The 20,061-nt window shown below is 44.9% G+C and overlaps 1 protein-coding gene across 2 annotated transcripts in view; it reads left to right on the forward strand.

The window, feature by feature from the left end:
• FSTL4 (follistatin like 4) overlaps positions 1-20,061 on the forward strand; it is a 443,838-nt gene that overhangs the window by 44,602 nt on the left and 379,175 nt on the right. The window lies entirely within an intron of this gene.

Consider the following 20,061-nt stretch of genomic DNA (forward strand, 5'->3'; position numbering starts at 1 on the left):
GCCTCTTGGTTAGTTCTTATTTTATGCAACACAATGAAAAACACAGAAGGGTCATGTTACTGAAGTGTGCCCCTAGACTTAAACTTTCCATACTGTCTATACTCATGGGTTCATAGAACCAGTTGTTTGCCGCTGTCTGCGGTACTGGAATCCTGGATACAAAGAATCTGGTTAATCTAGCTCTAGGATAAGCTTTCTGGCTTTCACTCTCATTCGCCATTGTCTCTGGTTTTGGGCTCAGCGTCCTCTGAACTGCTGAACCACATCATTTGGACGTCAAAATCGAATGGTACTGGATGAAGGTGGGTGGGGCAGGGAAGGCCTGTTTCTGATTCAAAGTTGTGTTCACAATGTTATGACCATGTAACCTGGAGAAAAATAGCCTTTAGGAGACAAGTCGGCATGAACTTTGGTTTATAATACTATTCATTCCACTACTCCTGAGTGCGTGTGACTGTTTGGTGCACAGCACTATTTGCATTATGGAATCACATATGAGCTTAACTGTTTTGGACTCTTACTGTTCTTGTGTTAGAAATGTCTTTAAATAGTAAGGCTAGGATATGAGAAAACCATGTGTATTTTTGCTCAGAGGCATAAAAGACCTTATTGTACCTGAGACTCCAAATTCCTAGAAGACTACATGTCTCAGGGTGAGCAAAGGCATGGTTAGGCTGTGCTCTATTTTCCCATAACTCTCTTCGTTCTTGAAGCAGCATCTTTCATAACTGGCTTACTGGGAACATATGCCTCGGGTTTGTACTGCTAATTTGTCTTGATACAACAGAAACATTTTTCTTCCTTCTGTGAGCTGATGTTTCTTGCTTGCTTCTGTCAAAGTTGAGTGTTTGGAAATTCCTGAGATAGCCCAGTGCCTTAATGTCAGTGCTTATAACCTGGCAGGAAGGAAGGAAGAGTGGGACCTTGTAGGTCAGTTCTGAGTGTATTTTAAGTCTGAGATTCAATGGCTTGGGTAGTAGGGTTGTTAATCTTGCCCAGAACAGTGTATGTATATGGGTATAAAAGTAGTAGAAGCACTGTGAATATTTCAATAAACATTCCTGCAAACACGAATAAGACATTATTGTCTAGCAATGAACACTTAGCTTTGACTTGATCTGGCACTGAAAGAGGAGCAGATAATTAACCCTCTGAATTTTTCTGCCTAGTTTACCAGGCCCAGGAGATCCTGGAAAGGTCTAGAGGGGTAGCCTCTGGACCACAAAACCTAAGATAATTTTCTATTTTTGTTTTTATGTAACATCTGACTCAGGATATCAGCTCCAACTCATGGCTACACATGGATGACCAATTGCAACTTTACACTCGTAACTTTTGGAAGCTCTTGATTAAGTCTGTGGAGTGAGAGGTGAGGGAGCTGATATTAGCAGTGGGAACGGAGTCCAGGCTAGGTCAGGTGTGTTGGAGATCATTACGGTGGCGCGAATGCACCGCGTGCCTCAGACGGGCTCTGTGGCTTAGTTGCCCCATGCTCCTCCCATCCAGTGCTGTCATGGTTCTCAGGCTGTAGCCCGGCTTTCTTGCCTCATGCGTTGTCCCTGCAGCCTGCTGGCTCTTTGTCCCTCATCTTGTGAAATCCCACCTCTCTCCTATCCCTTCCAACTCTCTTTCTGAAGAGTTTTTCTTACCCTGCTTTACCTGGGAGTTAAGGGCTCCTGGTAAGTCATTCATTTCCTGAGAGCTGAGACCCTCCCCTCTTTCACTCCTAAATTCCTCAAGGCCTTAGCCCGGGGCCTATAGTGGCTCAACAATCATTTCAAACAATTAAGTGCAAATTTAAAAATTGCCTTGTATATGTATTTTTCACTCTGATCCTGTCCCAGTGATATACAAGAGAGGCACTGAATCATTTGGTTCTACAGAGGCACTTATAGGAAGTGTTCTGTGGATATCCAGACATTCCCAGCTGATGCATTGATGAAAGTGCTCCACGTTCAAATAGGTTTGGTATTATAGGTTGGATTGTGTCTCCCAAGAAGATATTTTGAAGTTCTAACCCAGAATATGTGAATGTAACCTTACTTGAAAATATAGTCCTGGCAAATGTGTAATTACAATGAGGTCATATTGAAATAGGATGGACCATGATCCAATAAGTGAGATCCTTTTGAGGAGAGAGATTTAGACATAGACACAGGGAGAATGGCATGTTCTAAAGGAGGCACAGAGTAGACTGAGTACATAAGCCAAGCAACATGAAGGGCTGTTGACAATCAGCAGAAGCTAGGAAGGAGCGACAGAGAATCCTCCTCTAGAGCCTTCAAAGGGAGGGTGGTCATGCCAACACGTTGATTTCTGACTTCTAGCCTCCAGAACTGGGAGAAAACAGATTTCTCTCGTTAAGTCACTTACTTTATAGAACTTTGCTACAGCAGCCGTAGGAAAATAAAACACTTGGTAAATGCTGGACTCAATATCAAGCTGGTTGTTATTTTTATTGCAGAATCTCTTAGGTTGTTAAGATGTTAAATAGGACTTTGAAAAGGGAGTGTAATATGCAGCCTTTCCCAAACTTAGTTCCCCATGGCATCTTGATTTGGTTTTAATCATCTCTGGCTGGGCTTCCACACAGTGCCCTTTGCAAGCCTTGCTCTAAAGAGTCCACAAAGAGGGACTGCTTTGACAGAGCCCAGGACAGGCCCCAGCATGTGCCTGTCTTCCAGAGGCGGTGTGTGGAGAGAGTGGTGAGATGATGTTAATTGTATCTTAGATATTCTGAAGTTTTCTGAGAGTTTCATGTTCTTTATCTCCCTTAATTCTCAGTAACCCATGATATAAGCAGAGCAGATGGCACCTTACATTAGACTCCTTCCTTCTCATGCTTGTTTGAGTAGGAATAAAGAGCCCTTTGGGCCAAGGTCCCTCTGGACCAATGTCTCTCTGAGACATTGAACCTCTCTCTAATGGGCAGGTGATGATTTGATCTCGCTTCATCACCCAAGGATTTCTAAGCATACATGATCACTGCCAAGCCCAGAGAGCTGAGAGGGCCTCTTGGAAGAAAACTTTCTAGGGGAGCTTTGTTTCCAATTTAGATTTATGGGAAGGACTCTCAGGGGAGCCTGGGGGGCGATAGAGAATATTGTGGCAGGACAGCAACCTTGGGAGGATGTCTCTTGGTACCCCAGTTGGTACCTCCTTCCACCTTCAGGGCAGTCTTACATCATCCTCTTGCCCTGGGCCCCCCTTTGCCAGCAGCACAGGGAAGGCAGATGGCTGCTTCTTCATTGCCTCTCTAATGCAGGCATTTTTACACCTCCCTCTAGTCACCTACAATTTAATTTCAACTTTTTTTCTGAAGCTTCCACAAAAGATGCCAACCTCACCTCACCGAGACACTCCCATGTCCACTCTGAGGGCTGATGCTGATGATAACTGCTGGGATCCATCTACCCAAACCGGTGCTTTTCTCTAACTGATCCCATCACACTGAATTACAGTCATGAGAGAACACTCGAGTGAGCTGAGCAAGCGGCCCGGATAATTCAGCCCTTGTCAGCCATCTCTTAGAGCATGGGGTGATCAGTAAGCTATTCCAGATGTCTGTGACTGTGCTGTGATTAGAGACTGTGGGTTTTGGGGGTGGGCACCAATGTCACACTGCATTACCCATCTTCCCTACGATGGCTCACTCACACATTGCCGTCTAGACCAGCCTGTCGTGGCTTCCAGCAGCGCTGTGAGGGAGACTTGAGAGGAGGGATGCTGCTGTCTTCACAGAAGAAGAGAGGGAAGTGACAGTCACACAGGCAGGGTGGCTCTGTCTCCTTAGCAATGCAAATCTCCTATATAAACATGACCTGCCAGTCCTGAGTGTGTAACTAGAGCCTCACTTTGTGAAAACCCTTGGAATTATTCCCTTAATTGGCAGCTGCCTCTAATAGCCCCTTTTTAGTTCTTTGCATCTGGGTGAACTTCAGCTATCAAGAATTGCAGTATGTTTACCATTAATTTTGATTTTGTTTAGCAGATGTTTTCTGGGTCTCTCGGTTGCCTGCATAATCTATCTTGGTATAATGTAAAGTGGCTGACTCTCTTCGATGAAACGGATTAATAAACTCCTAACTTCTTTTGAGATAACTTCTTTAATGGCTGCAGATGTAGGGAACTTAAGAGGAAGCCATTCAGATTTGTCAGTGCCTGGGGTAGTGGGTCCTTTTCCAATCAAGAGTGCCATCTGGGGAGTGAAATGGGATTTCCTTCCCTATCCTGCCCCCACTCTATACAGTGGAGCTTGCTTGTTCTCTCCAGCAGTTTTTGGGCTCCAAAAAGTTGGGGGTGGCACCTGTCTCCTTCAGTGTCTAATTCCACAGCAGTTGACTCTTTCTGGAGAGTGCTTTCTCTTTAGCTACTGGGAAACTGATATTGTACCTATGTGCCCCAGGATGAGTGGGGAGTGGATGACACAACTGGCTGGTGTATTCTGGTTGCCTACAACAATTTGGTACCCAGTTAGGCCACGACCAATTAGCAGAATCCCACTTCTCCGCTTACTCACAGTGTGACTTGGGGCAAGTTACTCAGTCTTCTCTGAAAAAGCTTAGGACAGTAATAGTACAGACCCTTAGTCCTAACTCTGCGTTGTAGAAACCCAGCTTGCACTGGCTAATGCCTAAACACCTTGTGAATCTAAGAGAGGGTGGATCTGGCCTCAAAAACAGCTCCTATAAGACCTTACACTCCTTTTCTTTCCTCCTCCTGGCGTTTTCGCCTCTTCCACTTAGCCTTGCAGGCTGGCTCCTGGCAGCTGGTGCTCACAGACTCCTGACTGACCGCTCACCATCTGAGAGGGTGAAACTACTTTCCTCCAGAGAAAGCGGAGAAAGGTCTCCTTGAAGATTCTGATTTGCTGGCCTTGTATTATGAGTCAAGCCCTAAACCAATTACTGGCAAGGAGGGGTTGGAATACTGGGATTGGCCAGGCAAGACCATGTGTGCTTCCCTTGGGGATTCACCCTCACTCAGATGCCAGAGAGTGGGTACAGGTTTGGTCCATAGAGAGAGGATGCTGGGCAGTATGCAACTGACATCCCTCACAGCTTCCTGGACACATTATGGGGAGGGATTCAGCATGGAGAGCCCTTGGCCCAGTGTGGGCCATGGCGTCAATGCACAGTGAAGCTGGTAGTCTTCACTGTGGCTCTTTTCATACTGTATCTGTAGGTTTGGCCTCAGACATACAACAAAGAACGTCTCAGTCACCAAACCCATTCCTCTGTCTTCAAGCTGACTTACAGATGATGTTGCAAATCTTAGTCTGTTGACTTTTCCTGTGAAGGATTTTCTGAAATTTAGCCCAGAATCTTGAACTCTCTGCTCAGATTCTCTTATTCTGCAATCAGAGAAACAGCTCTCTTCTTGATGTCTTTCAGAACTTAACCACAAACACGCATAAAATTTGTATTCCCAGATTAAGGGTTTTCTAGGCACTGAGGTCAGAAACTGTCTTGAGCATCCCATGGTAAATCCTTCCTATTTCCTTTTAATTACTTCATCATAATAAAACTCAGGCAGACAATGGCCTTTCCCAAGGACCAAGCACAGCCTTAGCCAGAGGATTCTCAGGCTGTGGGTGACCCCAAGCTTCTTGAAGACAATTCTAAGTGTCTGGGCGTGGAAACACCAGCCGTCGACTAAGCCCGAGTGAACCTGAGTTGTCTCTGCTGCCTCTTACATGCTCTCCCTTAATCGAGGGTCTTCCCGGCTCTGGGTGAGTGCTTCCTCCTATCACCTGGCCAATGTCTGCTTTCTCCCTGATTTGGAAGAAGCAGGACCTTGCTGTGTATAGCTCAGGGAGCCACTCATGCTTCTGTTTGAATGTGTGTGACACCATGCCTGCCGCCTCAGCACTATGGTGCATGGCGCTGGTGGCCGAGGTCTGCTGCGCTCCAGTGGAGGCTCCCACACTGCTGTGTAGGGTGAGCCCTGGGAGAGAAGGGATCGAGGCCCTTCCTTGTGGGGTCTCCCACCTGGTACACGCAGATCCCCACACACCCTAGGGCTGACCCAGCTCTCTCAGAGAAAGTAAAATTTCTCGGAAAGTAAAATTGCAGGTGTGGGGTTGCCAGGTTGTTCAGCTATGGGTACCCCATCTCCCCTTCTACACTTACTCTTCCCACCGCTGCCCTTGGGAGGGCTCCCTCTCCTTAATGACCATCCTCAGGGAGCCACTCTGCTCTTTCTGACACCTTGGGGGTCCCTCAGATAGAAAGTCCTTGAAAGGTGCTCGTGCAAATGAGGTATGTGCTTGTGGAGGGTCTTGGTGGGTCTGGGTGGGGTGAGGAGGCCCTGTGCAGTGAGCCGTGTTGGTGGTGAGAAGTCTCCTTGGGAGTTGCCATTGCAAAGTGTGTCCCTAGGCCCCTCTCTGGAATGGATGGGAAAGAGTCACATTATCTGAGAAGTCATACCCCTCAGAGGGTATGAGCCTCTGCAGCTTCATAAGCACAGTAGGGCAAGTCCTTCACGAGACGGCATCATTGTGAAGCACACTAAGCTGGCTTGTCCAAGGCCCGGAAACAGAGGTGATGGCACTCCCAGTAGACCTGCTGAGATCCCATCCTTCCCCAGGGCAGGAGGCAGTCCCTTCTCTTCTCTGAGATCCCAGCAATAGAGGCTGATATTTGTCATCTTCTCCCCTTGCCTGGCCCTTAAGCCTGAAGGGGTTTCTCTGCTTTTCAGGAACCCTTGAAATGATCTGTTGCATATAAACTCTGAGGTCCTTTTCAAACTCGTTAAGCCACTTGCCCCAGCAATATTAATGTACCATCAGTGAGCCTCTGGGGTTAATTATCTGTGACTTAAAAATCATTTGTTTCTGTCTCTTCTATTTTATTGCTACTCAGCAGTCTTTCTTGGGAACAAGGTACAGAATCTAACTGACCATTGTGATCTAATTCCTTTCTTTTCATCAGAATTAGTTCATCTGTTAAAATCTCTTACAAAAAACACCCAAAACTCCCACTGCCTTATTTTCAGAGTGTGTTGTCTCAACATCAAATCTTTCCTCTCTCAGCTTCTTCAGACACAGAGCCCACATGGGGAGTAATCTGCAAGGTGATGAGTCCCATTTGAAGGAGTGAGGCCTGGCAGTGTGCTCTGTCCTGGTCAGCCTCACTCTTTTGTGGGCGCTCACTGCTGCTGCGCCACTGGCCTGTTTCTCCCCTTGGGTGCGGCGAGGGCTTCACAGGGTGCCGTCTGGTGCAGATGCTGGCTGTGATGAACAAGCCACATGCCCCTGGAGGCCCCTGCAGATCAGGCAATGAGGGCCAGAGATCCAGGACATTACAACCCACACTGTGGTTCTCTGCACACTCTTTTTAATTATGCTTTTTTGCTGGGACTGTCAGTGGGCTTCAAGAAAATGCTTCAGGGCGTATGTGTGTGTGGAAAACTTTTTTGCAAAATGTTGAATTTTGCATGAGGTAACATTAGCTTGCTTTGTGCTCTTGGAAAGTCAGGAAACATGGGCCCCAGAAATGAATGAGCACTGACCAACCACCAGCTCTGTGGGATGTGGGCAATGACCAGTAGCCTCCGGGTCCTGGGTGCGGGCAGCGGGTGGCTGTCCCAGCTGGTGTGTGAGTACAGTCAGCATCATTGAAACGTGCATGAGGCTAGTTCACCCGGGTACCTAGGCCAGTTGTTGTCCACCCACCCACTTTCCAGAGGCCTCTGTAGGGAGTGTTCCGTCCCTGAGTGCTCCCTCACTCCTGCAGTGCTTCTGAAGCAATGTCAAGGAGCTTGGTTTGGTTATGACTACTTCTAAAAGATAAATCACTCTGGTAGAAAGGTAAGCACCAATCTTAGGGTTTTGTGAAGGCTTATTGGGTGCTAATGAAAGTTTCCTCGGATGGACTGGAATTTGCTGGATGTGCAGTGATGACAAGGTGTGGTCCCTGCCTTTACAGAGCATGTGCATCCATGAACGTGTCAGCTGGGGAGATACAAGAGTTTCCTGCAGACAGAAAGGCAAGAGCTGCCATGTATCATGGCCAGGTGCCTTGTATGGGGCAGACCCCAAAGCAGGGGAGTATTTGCTCTATGTACACCAACATGGGAGCCAAGGGGAACAGCTCCCTGAATAACGTGGTGGAAATGATGTTTCAGAGTCTTCTCTCCAAAGGACAGTTCCATTGGCAGAGGGTCTCTTTTGGGCACACTTGATTAGTGGGGACAATTTTTTTGTTGGAAATAGCAAAATGCAGTCCAAGTAGCCCAAACAAAAGGAACATCTTATTGGCTTAGTTAACTGGAAAGCTGGGTGGAGGATGGAGGCATGAGGGGTGCTGGCTTCAGGCAAACCTAATGTAGGGTACCAGGATCTGGTTTCACTCATCTCCCCTCTTGCAGTTGACTCTCCTCATGGTGAGTGCCAACCTCCCTTACACCTCCAAGTCTTTTCCTCTGGAAGTGCTACTCAGATGGGATGGGCTCAGGTCACATGCCCCATCCTGAATCAGTGCCTGAGGCCAGGGGGATGCTGCACGCTGCTGGGTTTAGCAGGCACGGGCTGCGCACCTGAGAGTGAGAGGGAGGCAGATGCCCAGATGACAATGGGGGCTCTTCCCACAAAGGGGACACGATGCAGGAAGGTGCATGTTATCAGTTACTAAATTATTTCACATCCGAATGTGTGTTACATCCTCCACCCCCGAGGGGTCCTGAGTGCCTCAAAAGCAGGCTTAGACTAAGCTGCAGGAAGCATTTACCTAGTGTTTCCAGGTAGGGCATTGCTCCCATCTTCCAAGAAGGAAGCGGGATGTGGCTTGGAACCCAGATCCCTGATGACAAATGCAGGCCTATTTGGTTTTCTTAAATCACAGCTGCCTCCAGCAAGGGGGTCTCCTGCTCCTTTGACCCCCTTCCCCTGTGACAGACATAGTGACCTGGTAAGGTACAGTAAGCATCCCCTGGCCTAAACTGTGGGTGTATTATTGTTTTTTTGGACCTCAACATATTCTGCTTTCCTTAGCTCTTCAGTGAAAGAGCATAAAGATCAAAAGCTAATATCAAATCTCCCCCCCAGCCCCACCCTTTGGTGACTTTAATATTTACCTCCATGAGGCTTCCAGGAGCTTTATTCTCCATTTTTCATGAGAGATCCTGCTTCTTTCTTGGAAAGGATATGGTGGGAGCTCTCTGCACTACTGCTTCCCAATGGGCATTTGATAGCAGGCAGGGACACAGTTGAGGTGGGGAGACCTGGTCCTTACAGAAAACCAGTGCTCTTGTTCACCAGCCACTTTTAAGTAAGCAGCTTCTTGTGCTTCCGTGGTTGCTCAGACCTGGGTTTGATCCCTGGGTTGGAAAGATCCCCTGGAAAAGGGAACAGCTACCCACTCCAGTATTCTTTCCTGGAGAATCCCATGGACAGAGGAGCCTGGCGGGCTACAGTCCATGGGGTCGCAGAATCAGACAAGACTGAGTGACTTTCACTGATTTTTTTTTACTGATAGATTAATATAGTAGTAGAGGCTTACTTCACTGCTTTAATATAAATTGCTTAGATCAGAAGAGTTCTTAATGGAAACATTTTAACATACTCATTTCTTATTTAATCCTCATAAAAGCCCTCTGACACAGGCATTGGAATTTTATTTTGTAAATAGAGAAAAACAGGAAACCCTTTGAACGCCATAGGAAATTGATCAAAGAATTAAAATGTGCTTAACTGAGGTCATCCAGGAAAGCACGTTCCTGATGGAAATTCAGCAGTGTTTGTACAGTTCTGATGGAAATGCTCCCGTTTGCCAGCCGGACTCATCACTCTGCAGCTGACGTACCCGCAGGGTTAGGGTGATGGGACCCTGCAGGCTGCCGCTGCCAGAGAGAACCAGAGACCTCCACATTTAGAAGAAATGGGCCTTAAAGGAGAAAATCACAGGTCTGGAAAAAGAGTTGTGGGAGTGAAAATACATTTCAGTCTGTTTGTTTTACTAATTTTAGCAGTTATTTGTGCTCTCTTTTTGCTGGAAGCAGCATTCCCATCCAGCTGCTTGGCTGCTTCATTTGAATTTTTATCATTTGTGTGAATCACTGCATATTTGGGCACAAAATAGGAGTCCTGTGGCTAAGAGGAGACATTTATCTGACAGGGTCAGATCTAATCTCATGCTTAGAAACTTCAGCTGAAAATAAAATGAGTTGAGGTTTTTTTTTTTTTTTCCTTCCCATTTTCTTTCTTTCTTCTTTTTTTAAAGACAGCAGATCTGCAAAGCTGTGCCTCACCCCTTTATACAGAATATACATCTTATACTTGGATAGTGTTACCAGGCCATTTTTTGCTTTCAAAGGACTTTCTCATTTGTCATCTCATTCACTACATTTAAGAAAGCTGTGCATCGGGTGGAGTGAAGATACTGTCATTGGTGACTAGATGAGTGGAGAAACATGATGTTCAGAGGTGGCAAGGGACTTGTCCCTGGTCACACAGCTAGCAGAGGCGGGGCTGGAGCTGTGACGTCAGCTCTGTTCTCCTCCCCACCAGGCTTCCTCTACACAAGTGTGAGTTGACAGCAGAAGTTTTCAAATTAAAACACAATGGGAAAGCACAGAATTTTCAGTCCTGTTATGGTTCTTTTAAGAATAAATTAGTGTGAAGACGACTTTTCTCATCTGTCAGTGTAATGATTCCATACCTTGGGGATTCAGAATATTCAGAATGTGTGTGGGGGAAATGGTAAAAGTTAATCATTTTCACAGTGTCTGTCTGTGGTGAGGTTTAATTATCACTTGACATATTTCATGGTTTAAAATGATGACAGTTTTAAATAGAGCCAGGGAGAGCCAGAAAATCCATTCATTACTGTGTGCCTGGCGCTGCATTCGAGTAACCCCACAAATACAGATGCTCCCCACACAGACGATTCTACAGCCTGTTCGGATGGCTACAGATGTCCCTGGAAATGAAACCCAAATTAAGGACTCCATTCTGACCCTGCTGTCGTCTTCCAGAAGGAGCTTGGGTGAATCTAGACTCATGGATTGTTTCTTGGGTCATATTCCAGATGCCAGCCTCCCCAGTGCTCTCCCAACCCAAACCTGGGCCTTCTGCAGAATTTCTCATGAACAAGACAGTTTGTTGTGATGTGTGCTTTGAATGAATGAATGAAAGATACTTAAACTACAAGGGGCGATAAACATGTCCATGCGTCTCTTAGGGAACTGCATGTCTTCCAAAATGAAAAGGTTGAGAAGCAGCCACCGGTTGCGGTTGTTGTGTAAGAAGCTCAGCTGTTTGTCTGTGTAGGAAATAATTAAATAAGTGTTTCTTTCCCGTGGGATTTCTGGAAGAGCTGCTGCTCAGAGTGGACCTGTCTGTCCAGATTTCAAATTTCACTTTGGAGAGTCCACAGAGAGGGAGCAGATGAAGCCATCTCAGAAATGCAAATGCTGTTTGACATCTATTAGCTCCTTGCTTATCCAGCGCTGACAGCAGGATCCATCAGGACGCCGTTATCATGGATCAGAGACACTCAGAGTGCAGTGAGATTCGGGCCAGTGCCGTTTGAGCCCCGTTTCAGAGGTCTGAGACCATGCTGGGTGTGCCTCTAGCCCTCTGGTCCAGGAGCCACCTCTTCCCTCACCTCACTCTGTTTCTAAGGCCGGTCCCACAGCCGGTCTGCATGACTGCATCCCTACCACCAAACAGCTGCCTGAATGCTCTGCGTGGCGGTGGTCATGAAGTCTAACTCTCTTTCTGGTGCTGCCATTCATGGAATCATCCCATGATTCAGCCGCACATCTGGAACATTCCTTCAGGGTCAACTGTTATTTTCAAAGGTGGAGACGTGCTTGAACAGCAAGAGTGATGGACTTGAAGTCCCATGGCTAGTGAGGAGCAGAGGACGGGTGTGAGGTCCTGAACTGGTGTGCATAGACCTCTGGGCTCCCTATGGTGGTTTTCTTCCTTTTCTTCCCACCCTTGGGGCCAGGTTTTCCTGTCTCCCAAGGTGGCGCAGTGTCCAACGTATCCTAGATACTCAGCCACCGTTTCCTAGCGATGGGCATCTTGGGTGAGATTTCTAGTTAAAGTCTCTGCTTTGACTTTTGCTTAAAACGTCTCTAAATATTTTCTTTTTCTCTTGAGGGAAGGGGACCATGGGGGAGGGAATACATGGTGACAGCTCTCATTATTGAAGCCCCCACTGTAAGCTTTGCTGGGTTAACTTGTCTCCACACTCGGCAGTCCAGTGTGGCCCGCTTGTGTGACCTTCTATTTTATGGATGAAGGAACATGGGCTTTGGAAGCATTAATGATTTGGTAGGCTGGGTGCTTCAGTTACTAGGTGACCCTTACATTAACCCTCATTGTAATAGAATATTCAGAGTCCTCTGTGAAGACATGTTCCTGTGTCTTGCTCATGTGGCCTCCCTAGGGCCCTTGTTACGAGGACTCTCAGCTCTCAAGCATATCCTCAAAGCCATTTCTAAATGGTCAGCCCTTGAAAAGCTTAAGATCAGGCACCTCTATGGCTGCCCCTGATGGGAGAGGGAGCAGTGTGGAGGACTGGTGGAAACAGAAATGTCAGGCCAGATACCATGAAACTCAGAGCAGAGGTGAGGATGCTGGCCTCGGCTATTGATCTTAGATGAACCTGGGCTTCTGCCCTTTTGATATAGACAGTGTACTGCCACCAGGCTCTTTCTCCCCCAGACCCCCAGGAGCTTGGAGGGAGAGTTCTGTTCTGTGGGCCAGGGTATGGGCCAGGATATTGGATGGCAGAGACTGAAAGGCCACTGTGGTGGGAGTTCAGGGCCTGGTGGGCACCAGAGACTTGGCCTGGAGGCTGCCTTGTCCTGCACCTGGTGGGTCCTGGGGATTCTGGGACTCTGCTCCTATATTCAAGGGGCTGAAAGGACTTTTCACCCCCATGTGCCTCCCCCGTCTGCCTGTTAATACCTAAGCCCACCATTACTGCTTCAATCCCATCTTTCCTTGTAAACACCCCAAAGTCATTTTGAGTCCTGAAGAAGTCCCAAAACTTCCAACGAGCCATGTCATACCCGACCTGGGCAACTCACCAAGCCTGTGTGCCTCTTTGTCAGGAAACAAACACAAGCTTTTCCTAAGACCCCTAGGCCCTGTGTCTGTTCCGTATTTGTTCTGTGTGACAGGTCTCAAACTGGTGTTCTGTGGACCGGAATCATCTGGTGGTCATATTGTTTGATTTCCATAGTGTTGATGTGCAGGGGGGTTGTCTGTATTTCTATTTTAATATGAGTAAGTTGTCAGCATCTACTATAAATAAATAAATAAGGATATTTAGTAACAGATCCAATTAGGATGATGATCTTGGAAAGTGAAATCCTTTATTAACTCTGGGCCATGTGACTTCTTGGCAAGCATAGGCCGGAGCAAGTAGCCAATGTCCCTGGAGAGTGCACACACTTGCCTATTGGCCACGGTCTGCACTGCTCCCTAGTGCCTCCTTGAAACTGACATGGAGCATCAGGAGCACTTTTGAGAAATCAATAGGAACGAGTTGAAATGCCGAAATATCCATGATCATTAAGTTACCTGAGTGGGCTGTGAAGGCACTGAGTCCTCATTTGGACTCAGATACAGGACTGGTAATAATAGCACAGGAGAACCCGACGTCAGTAAGGGCGGAGGTGGGAAAGAGAGCAGGAAGCAAGGAGGAACTTAGTGTAAAGGCTGGAGTCACCCTTATCTACTCAGCCTCTCTCCAGCATCGCTGATGAAGCTGGTGTCTACAAGTGGGTCCCTGGTTTAGACAGTTAAGTCTTGCATTAAACTATTTTATTTTATGGTATTTATTCCATGATCTGTAAACATTAACTCTGGGCTATAAGTCTGCAAGTGAGTTTCCAGCTTGGTAATTAATACTTGTGTCTCTTCATGTAAGTTAGGTCTTTAATATGGATAAGTTGCTTTAAGCATTTACAAACATTCCACATATATTGTAAAGTAATTACTTTCCAAAGATATTTCCCACTGATATTTCGTTACATCTAAATATACATTTACAGTACTCAGTAGACCAGAATAGTTCTGATTTATGTATTTTGGTTCACTGGGTTAAAAAAGATATTTAAAGTACCTTTTAATCAATGTATTTATCCCGAAGATTCTCTTGGCTCTTTCAGAATCAGTTGCATGGTGTTGGAAAAATAATAAACATGTTGTGTTCTCTGAGCTGATTTAGAATTTAATGAGAGATGACATCTAAGCCTGATAGTAAGCATGGCTAACTTTTAATCTGGGCTGTGAAGTATCCTAGAGCTTGGGGAGCATATTAACTTCTGTGTGAATTTCTTAACATGCAAAATTCGGTTGATAAACATTTACTGCCCTTGTGTGGTGAGAATTAATGCTTGCCGAGTAGCAAGTACTGTTTTAATAAAATGGTCTTAATTGTTTGCTTTGTGCATTTTCTGCTTTATTATTTTTATTATTTTTCTTGCCTCTGCAGTTGGTAGTTATTGGGTTCTCATTATTTCCATAATAGGCATTTTATAAAAGCTATCTTGTGACTTGTCCTCCCTCCCATACTTGTTTTTCCCCCAAATGTCATCAGCAGAGGCAAGAAGCAGACAAACATCGCTGGCCTCTAACAGAGTTGGAGTTACAACTCATGGCCCACCCCTTGCCTTTAGGAACAATGCTTCCCAATTTGTTGGCTGCTGTGCTGTGAAAGGACTTACATGAAGCCAAGGAGATTTACTAGAAAAGCACCATAATTACCAGAGGGCAGGCTGTAGGAGGAGAGGAGCAGGATGTGCCGCTCTAGTCAGGAAGAGGCGTTAAGTGTGCAGTGACCACATCACGGGGAATATTAATTACTGCAGCGGGCAGGAAGACCATCCCTGCAGTGCAGAGCAGCTCCCAGTCGGTTCTGCCTATCAGCTGGCCCCTCTGCAGCAGTTCCAGCCACCGTTACCTGTGCACTCTCTCCTACTCTTATTTCTCATATAATCTCACATCCTTTACCATGGTGTTCTCTAACTTTTCTATGTGTTTTTTCAAACTTGCGTAGCCAGACATTCTGAGTATGACCCAGCTTACTAGCTATGTTATTTTCGACAAGTTGCTTAATCTTCTGTGCCTTGATTTACTCACCTCTAAAGTGGTAGTAATAATTCGATCTCATGGCACTTGTATGGATTTAAATACATAATTTTAAAAAAAGCTTAGCATAGTGCTGGCCCATCTTGTGAGCAGACCCCGTGTTTGCCAGTATGGTTAGCTGTTATTCACCCGTGCTAGCGCTTGGCTTGGCTGGGTTGTATCTTGTAATTCTAAATGGACCTGTAGGAAACCAGGACATGTGCAGTGAGTACTTGCTGAAAGGAACTGGGTTAGACAGCCTTGGATTGAGTGGACCTAGTTATTTTCTTTCATCAAACCTAAGTAATCCCATGTACCCACTATTTCAGGAAGAGTGGGCAATAATAAGATGAAAAGTTTAGAACTATTTGTGCAGGCTTTTGTTTTTAGCTGTGTGGCTAGATTCCTTAGCTGACTCTTTCACTTAAAATAATTTAAATGATGGATAAAACATTTAAATAAATTTTTTAGTGATGCCAGTGAGAAGCAGGAAAGTGGAGATTTCCTAAGAGGTCACAAACAGTAAAAGTTGAAAATCAGAGCTCTGAAGCTGCCTTGAGCTTTGAGGATGTTTGCCAAATACAGGTGACTGAGATATGGGAGAGGGACTTCTCTGGTGATCCATTGGTTAAGACTCCATGCTCCCAATGCAGGAGACCTGGGTTCAGGCCCCAGTCAGGAAATCCTAAAATCCCACATGCCATGCAGTGTGGCCATAAAGGTTTAAAAGAAGAGAGAGAGCAATATAGGGGACAGGAACAAAGCCCAGGATATGTCAGTCAGGAAACCCATGCTGAAGCCTCAAGAGCCTGCACGTGTCGTGTGAGGGTAGATGATAAACATGCCTGTCACCCCTCAGGGATGAGTTAAGAAAACTGCCTGCCCCCAGACTTGGCGCCAAGGGAAGGGTCAAAATATCTCCTCTGACAACTAGAACCACAAGCTGGGTTTTCACTGGAATTCATATAGCAGACATGTCTGAAAAGACCTCAAGCCAAGAATTTAGTTCAAAGCTGTCCTGTGGGTAGCGCTCCCAGGCACATGGCAGAGGGAATGCAAATCCTGTCTAGAAGAACCTTCTTCAGCAGAGGCCTCAGATGATTTTGACAGGTTGCCATCCAAGGAATGTGAGCTCACAGTCAGAAACCAGAACACATTTTAAGAAAGTTTTAAAAGACACCAAAGTAAAAACCAGTAAAAATAGAAGTTCAGATATTAGAATTAACAGGCACAGCATAAAAAAATTAAAAAGGTAAAGCGTCTTATAAAGATATATTTTAAAAAGGACCTGAAAATATGAACAAAGAGTAAGGCTGTCATACATGATCTTGATTATTTAAAAAACAACCAAGTATAATGTCTGGGTGCATGCACGCTCGGTCGTCTTTGACTCTGGGTAACCCTATGGACCATATCCCACCAGGTTTCTCTGTCTATGGGATTCTCCAGGCAAGAATACTGGAGTGAGTTGCCAATTCCCTCTCCAGGGGATCTTCCCGACCCAGGGATCAAAGTAGCATCTCCTGGAACTCCTGCCTTGGCAGGCAGATTCTTTTACCACTGAGCCACCTGGGAGGCCCAGTATAATGTCTAGAAATGAAAAATATAATGGAAACTTTAAAAATCAGTAGGTGCAATTAGTCATAACTAAGAGAACTAAAAGCAAAGTCTGAAATTGTAACCCAGAGTGCACACAAGTGGTGAACGGATGTGTTTCTCATGTGTGCACAGAAAGTTGAAGAATCTTGCCACAAGCTAAACCATAAAGCAGTTCTCATAAAATTTCTGCCTGATTCAGTAAAGTAAGAAATTTAAAAAAGAATACTAGAAATACTCCCATATGTTTGAAGATGAAATACTTTTCTAAACAATACATGAGTAAAAGAAAAATGAGAATAAGTAAACAATAACAAACATTACATATTAAAATTTGTGGAATGCAGCTAAAGTAGAAATTGGAGGGAAATCCATCATCTTACATAATTTCATTAAAGTAGAAGGACCAAAGTCAATGAATTAAATATCCAACTCACAAAGGTAGATAAAGACTAGCAGAGGAAACCCAAGTAAAGGAGAAGGAAGTGAATAACAAAGTATATTACAAAGAAACGATAAAGTTGAAACAACAAATCAACAGAAACGATAAAGCCAAATGCAGATTGTTTGAAAGAACTGATGAAATGGGCAAAACTCTGAAAGAGGAGAAAGGAAAAACGCAGGGAACAGAGGAGGGAAAGAGAATAAATATATAATAGGAAAAATAAAAGGAGATGGAGTTATTGAAGCTGCAAAAAATAAAACCATAACAGAATCTTATTTTGCCAATAGATTTGAAAGCTCTGATGGTCAAATTCCTAAAAAAGAAAAAAAGTAAAATAAAACTTTGCAAAACTTACTCAAGTAGAAATAAAAAAACCCAGTTTATGATCATTAAAGAAAGAGAATCAGACTTCTAGTTAGAAAAATTCCCACAAAGATGATATCAGGTGCAGATAGGAGTACTAACAAATTATCAAACATTCAAGTAATAAAAATTTCAATTTCACACAAACCATTCTAGAATGCAGAAAAAGGGGGTATACTTCTGAGGCTAGAGTGAACTTGATACTCATACCTAGCAAGAATGGTATTTACCAAAGAAAGGCAAGTTTTAAATATAGCTGTGAAAGACCTATAATCAAAAATTAGCAAACTAAATTTAGCAGTGTGTTAATAAAAGTTGTGTGTGCGTGCGTGTTCAATCATGTCCGACTCTTTGTGACTCCATGGACTGTAGCCCGCCAGGCTCCTCTGGCCATGGGATTCTCCAGGCAAAAATACTGGAGTGGGTTGCCATTTCTTCCTCCAGGGGACCTTCTACTGCACCAGCTGGGAAGCCGAATAAAAGATAATGAAACATAATAATTTGGGTGTATCCCCTACATTTATATTTAGGTTGCCACTAGAAATGTCCTGATGTGTTTGTTTTCAGCAGCATATCATGGGATCTTGTCAAAAGGATACAGTTGCAATTTGAAAGGACTCTCACTGGCCACATCTGGACAATTTGGGCTTAAACAAGGAAGAAAAAAGAAAAAAAAAAAAAAGATAGCTGGGCTTCCCAGGTGGCTCAGTGGTAAAGAATCCACCTTCCAGTGCAGGAGATGCAGGTTCGATCCCTGGGTCAGGAAGATCCCCTGGAGAAAGAAATGGCAACCCACTCCAATATTCTTGCCTGGGAAATTCCATGGACAGAGGATCCTGGCGGGATACAGTTCATGAGATCACAAAATGTCAGACACAACTTAGTGACTAAACAACAACGACACGATGTGTCTGTGGCAGATTTTCCAAACACAGTCACAACAGTATTTCACATTTGTAGGTTCTTCTTAAAAGTGCCTTTGAAAGCCTTCTCATTGAGGTGTGTAGCCTACAGCTTTAAGGGTCCTTCTCCTTGAATCTGGACAGACTTGTGGTATGGTAGAAGTGGTACTGTGTGACTTTCAAGGTTGTAAAAGGAATGAGCGCTTCTACCTTGCTGGCTGGAGCACTCATGCTGGAGCCCCGAGCTACCGTATAAACTAACCATCCTGAGGTCACTGTGCTATAAGGAAGCCCAAACTAGTCCCTGAGGAGGAGGAGCTACATGGAGGGACCTGGACCTCACAAAGAAAGAATGATTCTGCATCAGCCCTCAGCAGCCTCTTCCCACTCTTGTAGCTTCAGCCACCATCTGACTACCACTGCATAAGAGATTCTGAGTGCAGCTGTACCACCCAGCTGTACCCTTCCCAAGTTTCTGACCTACAGAAATACTGAGAATAATAGAAAAAACTCATTGCTATAAGTCACTAAGTTTTGAGGTGATCCACTGCATAGCAGCAGGTAATCATAATAGATTTGGGACCTGGTTGTGAAATGGTACCACAGCAAAAAAATCAAAACATGTAACACTGGTTTGGGGACTGGATGAGAGGAAGAAGCAGGATGGGCCTTGAAGAGATGGCTGATAAGAGCTTTAAGGGCTTTATGAGAGTGTTAGCAGAAACCTGAAGAGCCTTGAGGAGGCCCTCAGTGAGAGCTTAGAGGCAAGAAAGGAAAACATTATTAAAAGCTGGATGAAAGAGGATGGTTTGGTAATATTGTCACCAGTGATAATATAATAATAAGAAATATGCCAAATGAATTAAATGATCCAGCTAAACATATTATCAGGCAGAATATTCACAGTACCCCCTGGCTACTGCTTCCTGTGATGAAACATGAGAGAGATGAGCTAAGGATGTAAGGAGCCAGGACTCACTGACTTTGAAAATTCTTTCTCATTTTCAGCCTCTCAAAGTTGGTAGCAAAAAGTGGTCAAATTAAGAAACAGTTTCAAGGCAAAGATCAAATCCATGGAAGGTCTATAAAAATCTTTTTTTAAAACTCCCCCAAATTTTAAGGTATCATTGACTCTTATACAATCAGAAAAAGAGAGAAAGAAAAGTGTCTCCAGATCTTAAGATTATACCTTTCTACTGAAAGAGCACTGCCCCATAGCAGCCTCATGGGGGCCCAAGATCTGGTAGAGTTTATTTTGAAGAGGTTTGTGGGTTTGACTTTTGTCTAAAAGAGATTTAGACTTTTGTCTAAATTTGTTTGTCAAATTTCTGCACAGAAACAGAACTGACAGGATATGTTTATATAGAATGATTTATTTTTAGGAATTGGATTGCATGATTGTAGAGGCTCACCAGTCCAAAATCTGACCCTTAGGCCAGCAGGCTGTAGGAGACCCAGGGAAGAGTTGCAGTCTGAGTCCACAGGCCCTGCACTGACAGGATTCCTTCCCTCTCAGGGGAGGTCAGTTTTGTTCTCATCAGGCCTTCAGCTGACTGCTTGAGGCCTACCCACATTATGGAGGATTACCATAATAGGACTAATAATCCATAATAGGATTACCGTAGGAGCCAAAGCAAAGTGATGCCCACTTGTGGATGTGACTG

Source organism: Bos indicus x Bos taurus, chromosome 7, assembly GCF_003369695.1.
Source record: "Bos indicus x Bos taurus breed Angus x Brahman F1 hybrid chromosome 7, Bos_hybrid_MaternalHap_v2.0, whole genome shotgun sequence".
Classification (NCBI taxonomy): domain Eukaryota; kingdom Metazoa; phylum Chordata; class Mammalia; order Artiodactyla; family Bovidae; genus Bos; species Bos indicus x Bos taurus.